Below are 8,114 nucleotides of genomic sequence, written 5' to 3' on the forward strand. Positions count from 1 at the left end.
CAATGTTGAGAACTTAATGCTTTTGGACGCAATATTGTATATTTTTATCATCGCAATCCTGCATTGTTGTATGACTCTGCGTTGTAATAATGTGCATTTCTGCCCGTTATCACACCCTCCAAAATTAAACAATGTTTGTCCTCAAGCATAAGCTAAAGATTTCCTTTATAAAGTCGACCGCCTTCTCTTTCCTAGATTTCTCAATGATGCCTTATTCAAATCCTATACACCAAAATCTCCTTAATTCTTATCTAGATGTCTTCTTAAAATATTTCTAAAATTTAGGAACCGCAAGTTTAACCTACAAAAAGACTTTATTAGATTCCAGGGCATCGCATGATTATTTCATAAAAAAACTTTTTCACTGGGGTATTTTCAAATGATTTTTTTATCCTTGCATATTTTAGACACATTATTTTTTTTCTATGACCTTGCGCTGATCCAAGTGCCAGGATTTTGTTTTGGCTTGCCCCCACGTGTGTCATGCAGACATCCAACTACGAGCAAGACGGTCTTTCTCAGTCTAAACTCATGCCCATTCGGCAGCGGAGTTGCGATCATTTATTTATGCGTTGATTATGATTCCTACCTTCTTTTTGGCTTGCCCCCACATGTTCATGAGGACATCCAACTTCGAGTAGGATCCAATCGCAACATCATGACTTTTTTTTTCTAAAGATGCAAGGTTGAAAATGAATACCGCACCCCCAAATTTAAAACGCAGCAATGTCCCCATTGCTGAAAGATTGAAAGAATTCATGCGATGCTCTTAGGAAGTTTCGTAGAAAGTCAGTTTGAAAGAAAGCTAGCAGACCACTAACTTCTAGAAATATTTCATAAGATAATTGTCCTAAAATTAAGTTGACTCTAGCATATATGAAAAAATAGAGATATGTGTTTCATCATTGAAATCATAATTGGAAAAGAGAAATAATGCGGTGACTTACTAAATTAATCAATGTTAAATGATTGTGCCGACTAAAGAGGATGCGACGCTAAAATGATCAAAGTTAAAATGCAATGTGATAGTGCAAAATTTGGATAAATAAAGTCAAGGAAAGATACAACCCCCAAATTTGCACTGTCGCCTGCATTATTTGTGGACGCATCCTGCTTTGCGGTGAACTGCTTTCTTTGATTGCAGTGATGAAGTAGTTGCGTCTTCGTGTAGCACCTCCGCAATCGTTCACCTCGATCATTTTTCAAAGAAAATATTATGAGGGTCGAATAATAAAAAAAACAAAGTTAACAAAATTTTTCTTTTTTTTTTTTTTTATATAAAGACAAATATATGATAACAGTTAAAAGAAAGGTAATGAAAGTTCATGAAGCATTGATATAAAAATGATATTTCAAAAGGATTGCGTCCCTGATGAGTTTGAGTCACATAGAAACGCAGAGACTGCTTATTTCAATCTGGACTTTTTACGTCCACGATGACTTTCTCTTCTTTTCTAGGTCTTCTGAGATCTTGATTGCCTTAATCCAGAGCTTTTCCCCGTTAATGTTCATCACGATCTCCCCCTTGTGCACATCAATTTGAGTGCGACCGGTCGAGAGGAATGATCGCCCCAATATGATGGGCGCATCTTCATCCGCTTTATAGTCCAGAATGATGAAGTCTGCCGACAAGATGAATTTGTCAATTGAGATTGTGGCATCTTTCAACTCTTCCTCAGGATGTATTCGGGATCTGTCTACAAGTAGGAGAGTTTCCTTCATGGGTGCGAGTTTTCCCATATTCAATCGTTTGAAGATTGATAGTGACATTACGTTTATACTCGCCCCAAGATCACATAGTGCTTGACCCATGTAGATCCCTCCAATCGAGCATGGTATCGTGAAGATTCCTGGGTCGCAGATTTTTGGTGGGATCATAGTATTTTGCATTACTGCCTCTATAGCGATCTTATCTTCCTCATTTTGTTTCTTTTTCAACGTGTTCTAGAGGCTTGAAGGTGGACGAAACTTCTGGGTTCATCTTCTCAGGCTCTTCTGAATCATATGTCAATAGGTCCTCGGTTGTCACTGCATTCAAGTTGGTTGTGATGGATTCCTCCCCTACTTTTGCCGTCATTTTTTTTGCCTAGCAAAGAGACTGCTAAGCATTGTTCCTTTCTCATACCCCCAGAGTTCTGAGGGAGCTCAGTTGAGCTCTACAACGCTCCTTGCGGTTTATTTTTTAGTTCACCTGCAATCTGTCCTAGCTGAATTTCAAGATTTTGGATGGACGTTGTTTGATTCTGAAGCACTTTCATTCTTCTCAATATATTGCTTCAACAAGCTCTCTAAGGATGAAGATTGTGGTGCCTGAGAACAGCTGGCTTGGTTATTCGTTTGACCATTTGTTCGAGGGAAAAATCCTGGTGGCCCTTCCTTTTGTGCCACTGGTTAAAAGCTTTGTTGTTGATTTTTCCATGCGAAATTGGGGTGGTTTCTCCACCTAGGGTTGTACGTATCAGAGAAAGGGTTATTCTTTATGAAGCATATTGACTGCGGATTTCCTAGGCATTCTTCCATCGGATGTGCTTCTCCACAGATAACACAACTTGTGGTCGTTTGAGCAATTGCATTGAACTGCCTTTTTGCGTTCCCGTGCTATTAGTTGTGATGCCTTGTATCAAACTCATCATCGCAGTCATTTAGTTCTGAAGGGATGTGATGGTCCCATTGTTCGCGCCACTGTCTTTAATTCTTAATCTTTGATCGATTTCTCTCCAATCCTTGTGATTTTTTTAAATGCGATCAAGTATATTTGTCACCTCATCGTAAGTTTTATCAAGCAGACCACCAGCTGTTGTCGTATTGGCAGTCGTCTGTGATGCAGGGGTTAATCCTTGGTAGAAAATCTCCATCTGTAAGGAGTCTGGTAAGCCGTTATGCGGGCAATCTCTTACCAGCCTCTTAAACCTCGCCTAAGTTTTTCTGAGCGATTCGTCAACATCCTGTTTAAAATTCGTAATTAACTTCCTCCTTCTTACGTTCTCTGTTGGAGGGAAGCATTTCTTCATGAACGTTTCCACGACTTGTTCCAACGATGTTATCTCTCCTGGTTCGAGAGAATAAGCCCATTTTCGTGCTTGATCACATAAGGAAAATGGGAAAAACGTTAGTCAAACCTCCTCGATAAAGATATTTGGGAACACAAAAGTGTTGTAGATTTCAATAAAACTCTGGAGATGGGCGTGCGGGTCCTTACCACACCTTCCACTAAACTGTCCGGCAGTCTGGGTCATCTGCAACATTATCAGTTTCATTTCGAATCTCGATCCGTCAAGAGTGAGCCTCATGATTCCTGGGGAGAAATCATAGAGATTGGGTGACAAATATTTCCGAATGGGCCTATTGCGATCGTTCACCAATAGGATGAGATTTGCCATGACATTATTTTAATTTGGTGTTCCATTTCCTAGTTGTTCCGCCATGTTATCTTTCTCTTGTTGTTGTTGTTGGCGGCTGTCTTAATCTTTATCGGAACGTTCTTTCAATCTCTGGGTTGTAATTCGCCAAAGATTGAAAGCTACAAAGAAAATCAAAAAATTACCGTTAGCACAATGTATTGCCGAAGTCACCGACAACAGCGCCAAAAACTTGATGTGTTGTTTTATGCGATGAAATAATGATAAGGATTGCGTTGGTGGAAAATGCATTGAGCATGCAAGTTTTCTCGGTAAGATCTAAGTATAAATCCTACTGAGTTGCCTGGTAAGCCCAAGGTCGAACTCAGGGACTAAGGAAAACAATATGCGGTGGTAATTTTTAGATCACTTTGCAATAACAAATAAAGCAAGGAGTTGGTTGGTTTGTTGTTTACAGTATAAAAAGTATGCGGCGGATTTGAGAAAAGAGTAATTATGCGACAGATACACTGAGTATGCGGAGGAACGGGTTGAGAAGGTCTTTAGCTAGCGTTTCCAAAGAATGCGTTCAAGCTATGCGATCATGCTACACTCATGCGGCCGCAACTCATTTTCCAATGCAAATTCGATGACTCCTAATTTTAGGACGCATGCGATGAATGCGATAATGTCTATAGAGCTTATTCCTAAGTCTCTATTTCTTGCCTATGCGATGATGCAAGATACACACAAGGACAAGATTACCGCATACAATCATAACCTATCTCTAGGGTGCATGCGATGCGTTAATAGCAAACAGAACTTATTCCTAAGCTTCTATCTCTTGATTATGCATTTCTAATCTGACTCTCCTGAGCCTAGATTCTAATCTGACTTTTCCAAGCCTAGATTCTATCCTTAGACTACCCTTCCAAGTATCTCTAATGGACGAATGATGCATATATAATACAAGACAATCGCATATAATGAAGATCCCAAGTTATGCTAGCTAAGTGCTTCTCAACCCATTCGGCAGATTTAGCTACTCATGCGTAATGTACAAATAGTGAACAGATATAAAGATGAAATTTCCATTTCTATAAATAAGTTCAGAGTACAAAATGACAATGAAAATAAGGGTAGAGAGCCTGGTAGCAATTCCTTGCTTCCCAAGGCTTTTACACTGTGTTATCTCTATTCCGCCCAAAAGATATTTTTGCCTCCGCAAGAGTTGGCCCTTTCTCTAGTTTCGACGCTTCCCGGCACCCCTCCAAGTTCACCGTAACGATCTCTCAGTATAATCTCCTTTCACTCGCTTCCACCTTCTAAGTAAAAAGAAAACTATGAACAAGGCTACTTCTATCTATAGGGAAAATTCTCTAAATTGAACGAACTCTTTCACTGAAGGTGGCCTTCTATATTTATAGAGCTTCGGGGTGAAAGGCTTCTTCTCTCTTATGATTGCACTGATGGGATGACATTAATTCTCCATCTGATGTGCCGGATAATTGTCACCGAAAAGTTGAGTGTACTTGCTACAATATGTCATTAACGGCTTGTCAACTTAATTCGGAATTGACCGTCATCAGCTTTCTGTCCCGTCGTGATTTATTAAGCTTTCACCCAGATGTGCCCACCTTGATGCGTCGGCTCTATGCGGCCACTTTCTCGAGTAGATTTTCAAAAGCAAATGATCGCATAGCCTTGCGGTCGCAAACTTGAGAAGATTTTCGCGAGTGCAAATGATCGCATAGCCTTGCGGTCGCAATCTCTTATGCGTTCAAACGTTAATTTCTTCGGATCACATTTCCGCCTTGCGACAATGCATTTTCCTACACAAAAATACATAAGTTAACTGTTTTAATGCGATAGACGCATGCGATCGCAATGTTGTGGACTTAATGCTTTTGGACGCAATATTGTGTATTTTTATCATCGCAATCCTGCATTGTTGTATGACTTTACGCTGTAATAACGTGCATTTCTGCCCGTTATCATCTATGTCTCCCAAAGAGGCCATAGGAAGATCTTTATATAGAGAAGGGTCAAACTCTTTTCCTAATCTTTTTCCTATTTCCTTTTTCCACAATTAATTAATTAATTAACACTTATTTAATTAATTAATCCAATTAAATAAAACTTATTTAATTTAATTTGCACATTAATAAATAGCTATTTATACATTAAATGTAATTTAATGTATATATATTTAATTATCATAAACTTGTGAAAGTATACATATATTCACAATCATACTAAAGAGATTATGCATTAAATATAAATTACAGCATGCTAGTTAGAGAGACAATACCTTTTAAGAATATTTCTTCAAGAATATCCCTTGAATAAACTCGAACGCAACGAGCAATTGGAACTCCCTCGAAAAACAACGAGTATCAACTTGATCCTCGAACAGATCCGAACACAACCATAAGATTACTTGGTATTCTCGGTGTGAGAATCTAGGAATGGTGAGCTCTGGCTTATTTTGGTTAGAGGGACGGAGGAATACGATCGAGTAAAGGGCAGCACTATCGTGTAGAAGATGGAAGTCTATCGCATAGACTCGATGCTTGATCATTTAGTTAAGAGTACTATCGTATAGTAATCTCGATGCTATTGTGTAGTCACTCTATAGTTAATAATAACAGCCGTTCGTTTCGTAGAATGATTAGAAAAACAATTTTTCATCTTTATTCCACTCATTTGCCATAAAACTGTATAACAACCCACTGAAGGTAGTTATGGAGAGAAAGAAATTTAATTATCAAATAATTAATAAATTATAAATAAATACAATAACTAACTTATCATATTATATTTATAACATATAGTTTTAATATTGCATCATATACAATACATAAGCCATAGTTTTTTTTCTCTTTTTATGGCATTTAATATAAATCATATTTATATTAAATTTAATAACTATGGATCTTATTCATTGAATTTATATTTGAATCATATTTAAACACTAGTTCCTCCAATCAAATAATAATGGATCAAATACATTATATCAATTATATCATATATAACTGATTAATTTAATTAAATCATAATAATCAAATTCCCTCTTATTAATTAGAACATTTCAAATTAACCCAAAAACTGATTCTCAACTGTTGGTTGGAAAACGTTGATGTGTATGATTGATGATGTTCTATGCGATACTACTGCTAGATATGCGTTAATTATGGATTTTCGTAGTATGCCATGCATTGTCACAAGTTTCCTTACGATGGAACCAAGTGTAATTCCACCGCAAGTTTCTCGGTGTAATCCGAGGTCGAACACAGGGACTGTTTTAGGTTATTGTGGTATGTTCGTGATATATGCGACCAATTTTTCAATCTTTAAAAAGGATGTTTTGTGTACAAGTATATAAAATTGCGGTAAAGTAAATGAAAGCAGTAAAAATACGAAAGTAAAATGAAATACAATAAACCTAAGCTAGAGGATACAAGATACAAGCACATGATACAAGATGTTGGGATCAAGGCTGGCTATGAAGGTTATGCAAAGAACATGGGATGCGGCGGCAAGTCTTATGAATAGAATAGAAAGAGAAAGATAAATAATATAAACAATGCAAGTCCTCAATTGCGCTAAAGTTATAAATACGGTTCCGCTCTTCCCTTAGGGTACACCTTTCAGTGATTGGCTACGCTCCCACATGTCTGTAGTGAGACAGAGACTAGCGTAATGAACGCAAGGTTGCTTCCATGTCTGGAAGTACTAGTCACTTTAGTTAACACATTCTTCTAATATTCACTCGATAGATCAGAATGGCATATTCACTTATGCTCTCGTAGGTGAGGATGCCGTCTAGCATGCCTTAGCTAAACGCATTTTATACCTTTAACACAGATTAAGTACTTGTTTGATTCATATTAACTATCAGGGGATTAAAAAGACATCATGGAGAAAGTAATTAATGGAGGAACGGAAATAGATAGAGAATGGTATATGAAAGCTATCGAACCATTTGATACATGGTGTGTAAATGAAGAGATAAAGAGAAAGTGAAATACAACGATGAAAGAAATAGAACAGATACAAACAAGCGCCAACGTCTTGGCACCGATTCGATGAGATCTGTTTGCCAAATTGGATGGATTTGATGATAGGAAGAGCTTCCCTTTCAGGCATGCTCAACCGGTAGCAGGGTCTTTACACAGAGCTTCAAATCGGGTATTTGGCAGAATAGATCTGAGACTCACCTCTCGGCCTTGTCTCGTCTTCTTCACGAATTTCTTCAATTAAGCATTCAGCTCAGCCTTTTCTCTCAACACTTTAGCAACAATTCACCTCGTATCAAGTAGCATGAGTTTTCTCTAAAATCTATAGGGTATTTATAGCTGCAAGTCTTTGACTCCGGCCTTGTGGTCCCCACTGATTGTTATGGTAATTTCGAAGATGAAGGGATATTATTCCTTCTGTTATGCAATCGGACCGTCAATTCTGCACAATCGTTAGTTGTACACGTGTCTCAATCCTCCGCTTTTGTGTTGCTCAGTTGCATCTTTCGATCATGAGTTCGCATGCGATGTTGTTTTTATTACCACATGCGGTTGAAAGTCAGCTCTAGATCGACTATCGCATTGCGCCGTCATTGCGGTAATCGTCTCTTCATTATTGATTGATGGGCGCAATATGACAGAGATGCGTTAATCAGCTTCTCGTGAGCCTTGAGCGCAAGTGGTGACTTCATTTCCTGTAAAACAGAGTAAAACTCGGCTTGTCTTCCATCTTTATGGTGTTAGTGGGCATAATTGC

The sequence above is a fragment of the Benincasa hispida genome, chromosome 12 (assembly GCF_027475165.1).
Source record: "Benincasa hispida cultivar pf3 chromosome 12, pf3_genome.v1.1, whole genome shotgun sequence".
NCBI lineage: Eukaryota > Viridiplantae > Streptophyta > Magnoliopsida > Cucurbitales > Cucurbitaceae > Benincasa > Benincasa hispida.